This window comes from Panthera pardus, unplaced genomic scaffold (assembly GCF_024362965.1).
Source record: "Panthera pardus isolate Hobbes unplaced genomic scaffold, ASM2436296v1 HiC_scaffold_6, whole genome shotgun sequence".
NCBI lineage: Eukaryota > Metazoa > Chordata > Mammalia > Carnivora > Felidae > Panthera > Panthera pardus.
Genome location: NW_026526991.1, coordinates 18,524,401 through 18,530,872, shown reverse-complemented (window position 1 = coordinate 18,530,872; position 6,472 = coordinate 18,524,401).

Sequence of the window (6,472 nt, the reverse complement as noted above, 5' to 3'; positions counted from 1 at the left end):
AAATGGCTGGCTGGCTGGCTGGCTGGACAGATGGATAAAACATCTACACCAAACTGATCAATTTGCAAGCATGTTTGCATTTCTACAGATCTCCCGGCTAGAAGGGTACTGGGTTGGATACCTCTGGCACATGATGAACCTCAAGACTCAGTAGATACTCAAAACACTTATGGGCCTTCTCAACCTTTTAACAGAAGAAACAATCTCCTAAGACTGAAAAGCTTGTAAAGAGATCAAGCAGCGGTGTCACACTTCATCTCTCATCCCGTGTAGTCTGGGATTATGGAGATCTAGACAAGGAAGGATGCCTTACCGGATCCCATTACAAATGATGCTCAAATACAGAGGTGACAGAGAAAAATGAATATATATTGAGAACCTACTGTACTGGGCACCGAACTAGGTATTCTATATATACAATCTCCAGTCCTCAAATGTACCTGAGTATTATTACCTCATAATACATGCTCCTTAAGAAACTTGAGCGAAGTTAATCTGAAAACTTGTTAACTAGAAAACACCCTTGCTCTTTGAAGATAAAAAAAAATGCAAATTCAAAGACCACATACACATTTTCCTCTATCTTTCTATAAAAACAAGCCCACTCTTGAACAAAACTCCACGATAGAGGCTACAGAATGCAGAGACAGCTGGATGAATTAAATTACAGAGATGATGTCAGTTTCTGAGGGTCAGCATTGATAGGAAAACCTCATTGTCCTGTCACCAGGTCTCTGCCACCCTTCCAGATGCCAGAAAGAAAATAACCAGACAAGCACCGGGGATAGATTCAAGGGCACTGCTTGAGAGCACTTTGCCTGCTCCCCTGTTTACAACTCCTACTCTGCGTCCAGAGGGCAGAGAGCTTTAAAAACCTGTCAGAGATGTTGTAATATTGAAAAAAATAAAAGGAAAATACATAACTGTTAGAATTTTAGTACAAATCCAAATACAGTGATCCACTTTCAAAATTTCAATGTTTGTGGCCAATGTTATATAACAAAATGAAGTTCTAATGCTCATGAATGAAAGCAAAGCTCTTCTATATTCCAGCAGACACACAATGATTCCCCCAAATAACTTCCTGTAAAAAAAAGGAGATATTTAATATCTTCTTTTAATTTGTTTCCATATAGGCATTTGAAGCACAAAATCAATTCGAGTTGACTTCTTTTTACCCTGTGAGGGGTTGGGGGAAGATTCAGTGCCGCAAAATTAAAACTTTGCTTTAAAAAGGGAAAAATCAAAGATCTTTCTCAAATCAGACTGTGGACAAAGTTCTCCATTTGAAACAGAATATTTATAAAAGTCATCATGTAGTTGAACATCTTAACAGAAGCAGTAGGGTCAGCTAAGGAATACTTCCTGAGATGCATTTTAATGGCATTTCAGAAACCAGAATTGTAGTAATGCTTGAATAGAATCACGGGGAGAAAGTCCAACATTTTTCTCCAGGGCTGCTAGTTTTAATGGTACAAACTTATTGAACTGGCACCACAATAAGCACTACCAATTAGTATATCTATGTGCCCTGAATGTACATATCCAGAAGAAAATGTTTTTATCTTTTTCATCTTTAAATCTGGACAAGAAGTAGTGGCCAAGTTCAAGCATGTTACCAGCTGATGTGACCACAATAGAGAAGGGCCATGCATCTGAAGCCTCTCCTTCAGTCAGTTAAGCGTCGGACTCTTGATTTCAGCTCGGATCGTGATCCCAGGGTCATGAGATCAAACCCCACACTGGGCTCTGTGCTGAGTGTAGAGGCTGCTTAATATTCTGTTTCTCACCCTTCCTCTGCTCCTCCCCCGCTCGTACTCTCTCTCTCTTTCTCTCTCTAAAAAAACTAAATTGTTTTTCGGTGGTTTTCATCTTTGTTATACAAATAAATAGGGAAGGTGGGGCAGCTGGGTCTTGGATCAAAATAAAGAAATCTGCCGGACCTCATCCACAAAGGCGAAAATTAATCTAATCAAATGTCCCCAAGCTGTGTTCTCATGGCACAAAGGGGGCCACTGCTGAAATGGTCGTGATGATGCCAGAGCGTGGCCAATGGACGCTGAAGTCTTCCAGGAGTCTTCACTGTATGTGAGAACTCTGTGGGCTGATCAACAAAAGCACCAGTAGGTGGCAAGGCAGTCCTTGTCGTCTCCTTGGGAAGCTCTGAGTTTTGCCTACCTGATTCCAATCAGTAACAAATACGTCACCCTCTGCTTTGCTGCCCGTACCCCTCCTGAGAGAAACAGGCCCACCACAGCCTTGTACCATGTGACCCACACTCACCCAGCGTGGGTGGTTGGATAATCCTGGGCCAGATTGGACCAAACAGACCCTCCAGTCTCAGAAATCTGAAATCCAGACCCAGGGACTAAATCAACTGGCCGAAAAGTCTGGTAGACCCGGGGACAAGGGCACACTTGGGGCTGCCTGTGATAGTTCAAGTATGAGTGCAGCAGAGGAAGGTGGTCTACAGAAGCAGAGTGAAGCAGGTGTGCATGGAGTAAGAAGGAGAGAGAGAGAGAGAGAAAGCGAGTGCACGTGAGCAACCCCGGAAAAGAGGATGAGAAAAGACAATAGAAATCACAACAGGGTGCGGGAAAGGGCATTTGCCTAGGAGAAAGCAGATGCCTTCCAACCCAGGATCTTCTGCTGTTCATGAGGTAGCTCCATATAAATCATTTGACTTTGCTCAATTCTGGTTCCATGCTGACAGTATAGCTCACAGCTAAGCTCTCTTCAGCAACTTTGGGGTCTGGCAAAGTTGGGTTTAAATCTGTGCATTGATCTTCACAAGCACTGTGACCTCAGTCACCTGACTTGTCCTCTTTGACTTCAAATACTTCACATGGAAAATTGAAATTTTACCCCTAATAAGGATTTGGGGAGGAATAAATAAAAGGTTACATGTAAAGCAGTTAGTAGAGTCAATGACATAAGGTATCCAAGAACTACCAGCTCTACAATAATAAGGAATTATTAACCTCTCTGTGTATGTTTCCACTTCTACAAAATAAAAATAATAACGATATCTAACTCACAGCGTTGCTGTAAGAACACAGAAAGCACAGAGAAGAGCGCCTGGCATAAAGTGAAGGCTCATAAATTTTATTTGTCATTATTAGCATTGTTGACATTGTTGTTAATTACTACTGCTATTATTACTGTCATCCCAGTGCTTTGCAGAACCCGGCAGTGCTTTCAACATCACCATTTTTGCAGATTAAGCTAGTTCATCAGCAAATGATAGAATTATTCTTGCCTCCGTTCAGGACTTTGTAAATCTTGGATGCTTCATTAGGGCTATTCTTGCTGACACTCCTATTAAATATGCTGACACAGAGCAATAGTTTATGTTAATGTGGTTCTTGAATTCTATCCAGGCAAGCATTTCAAAGTTATTCATGAAAGGAAAAAAATGAATAAAAGCAACCTGTTTGTCCCATAAGGGAGACATGCTTAATTCAATGATGGAAAGCCAACTGGGTATAGCATTGTTGAACCATTAAAAGAATGGGTAAAAATGGGGGCGCATGGGTGGCTCAGTTGGCTGAGCATCCGACTCTTGATTTCGGCTCAGATCATGATCTCAAGGTTCATGGGATTGAGTCCTGCATCAGGCTCTGTGCTGACAGCATGGAGCCTGCTTGGGATTCTCTCTGCCCCTCTCTCTCTCCTTCCTCTGCTTGTTCTCTCTCTCTCTCTCAAAATAAATATTTTTTTTAAAAAATATGAAAAAATGTTTGTTGGACAACACGATGAGGCATTAGAGAAAAATGATGTGATGGTAAATTAGGGCAGAATATATACAGCTTTACATTTTCTATGATTGAAGTTCTGGTAATACCTACACATATGGGGAAAGTCTAAATAAGTCTTTGAAACAATGATAAGTTTTGTCAAGTCAGGAGGATCTGAAAACTCACTGCTTTGGCCATACTTTCTGCAATGACTTTTTCATAATAATATAAATAATTATATTGTGATCTATTAATTAGATTCTTCCAACATTTAATGATGAAAAAGTCATAGAAAACAAGTCCTGTTGTTTTCAAATATAGAGGAAGCTTATGATAATCCTCCATAGTTTTTTTTTTAATGTGTTGCTTTTTTTGAATTTTTTTTAAGTTTACTATTTTGAGAGAGAGAGAGAGAGCACAAGCAGGAGAAGGGCAGAGAGAAGGAGAGACAGAATCCCAAGCAGACTCCATGCCATCACCACAGAGCCTGATGTGGGGCTTGAATCCACAAACTGTGAGATCATGACCTGCATTTAGATCAAGAGTTGGATGTTTAACTTAAATGTGCCACCCAGGTACCCATTCCTCCATAGTTTTGACAGTGATCACTTTCCTTAATTACACTCCATTAAATGTTAAATTAAAATTTGTCAAAGTTTAAATCTTTAAATAAATAATATGTTATTGCTGATATAACTGTGGGCTAACTCACCTTAATTCATTGCAGCATATAACTGTGGTGCATGAGTGGATAAACATTATAAACACTAGCACTTAACTATATACAGTTAACCCTCGGACAACTTGGGGTTAAGAGCACCAGCCCTTGAGCAGTAACTTTTGACTCCCCAAAAACTTAACTGTTGATAGCCTACTGTTGGCCAGAAGTCTTACCAATAACATAAGCAGCCGATTAGCACATATTTTGTATGTTATATGTATTATATACTACATTCTTACAATAAAATAAACTAGTGCAAAGAAAATGTTATTAAGGAAATCATAAGGCAGAGAAAATATTTTTACAGTACTGTATATTATGTTTTTAAAAATCACATATAAGTGGACCTATGTGGTTTAAACTTATGTTGCTCAAGACTCAAATGTACAAAAGAGCTTTCTTTTTATAAATCATCTCAATGCCATGCTAGAAAATGTTGAAACCAAGTAAGCCTCTAACAGATGTAGTTAGCAAAGAAGAATTTTCATTCCCTCTAGAAGCCTCCGTGTGACTTCAGGAGGCACTCCTACACAAATGCATCGGTTTCCAGTGGCTTGGCCATCCTGGGCAGAATCCCTCAGCAAGTGACATGGTTGCACTAAGTAGGCCTCCTGTGTCCAGATGCTCTGTGACATTGCTCCTGTGAGATCTGCTGTCATGTCAGGCAGAATCTTGGTAGAGTCATGGGTTGAAGCGAAGACTAGCTCACAAGGTATTTATGAAGACAAGTTTCACTACATAACGTCAAAAATGCATTCTTGCTTATCTGTGTAGTCTCATTCCAAGCCTTAATGGTGAGAGAAAGGGGCGAGAAGCTCAGTGTGAAAAATGAAGTGATTTACCAAGCCATGAGAAGTATGGAGGAGCTGTTGTCAGCCCATCTCAGAGCTGACATCACGGAGTCATGGACAGCCTGTGCCATGTAATTACCACTTTTGTGGATGCTATAAAATGAGGTTACACAGCAAAAGTTCTATCATCTCAACATTTCCGAGTAAAAATCCATTATTGGAAGAACAGTGTGAACTTCTGGCCATCATTCCCCGGTACAGCCTCTCCTCACATTTTATGAAAAGCTAAGCCTGTGAGACACTGTATGATGAATTCTAAGAGCATTTTTATGAAGAATGAGATGGAGGAAAGAGAGCAACTGCCAATGCCATAGCCTTACTTTGGAAGATTAACAAAGGAGCCCCAGCTAATGGGAAAATAGGAGGGAGATATTTCCCCCACCCAGTTGTCCACCCAGCCCAGCCCAGATAACAAGGGTCTGTGGGCCAGAAAAAAAATAAAAACAAATAGTCACCTCTATGTACTGCACACCGAGATTTTGAGGCAGGCCATGTATTTCTCTGATCCATGCCCTAACACCGTGCTTGAATCTATGAGGGACAGAGGAGAGTAGCAGATGCACAGCCTATCCCAAAAGATATAGATCCTATATGTCAAGTGTTAGGACAGAGGCTAGCTTCGTGGTAACGATGCTTGCTGGAGTTATAATCCCTCTTACAATCTAGGAGTACCAGAAAAGCAGGCAGTGGGTGGGAGGTCCCACCTCACCTTGGGAAAGCAACACCAGGTGGAGGTGTGGTTAGGGGTACGATGGAGGCTAAACCCTGGGAACAGGTCCGGCCCTGTACCATCAACCTACTTGTCAGCAGTAGGCCTGAAAAAGATTCTAACAGCTTCCGGGTGGATAATGAACAGAGGCAAATGGCACTTGTACATCATGTCTTCTAGAAAGCACTAAGGACCCCAGATGGCTGCTCACTCAAAGATGAAAAAATATGACTTTATATAGTGCTGTATAAAATGGAAATGTAGTTACATACGGCAAAAAGAAGGCGAGAATGAATCATCCTGAAGGCTCACAAAAACACCTCCTGCAACCAATCATTTGGGGAATTTGAAAAAACAGAGCTTGGAGATGTAGACACAGACTGGTCTTCCTGGCCGGCGAGAGGCAGAGTCCTGCAAGCAGGACCTCCTTTCACAAACTGGAACGTGAGACTGG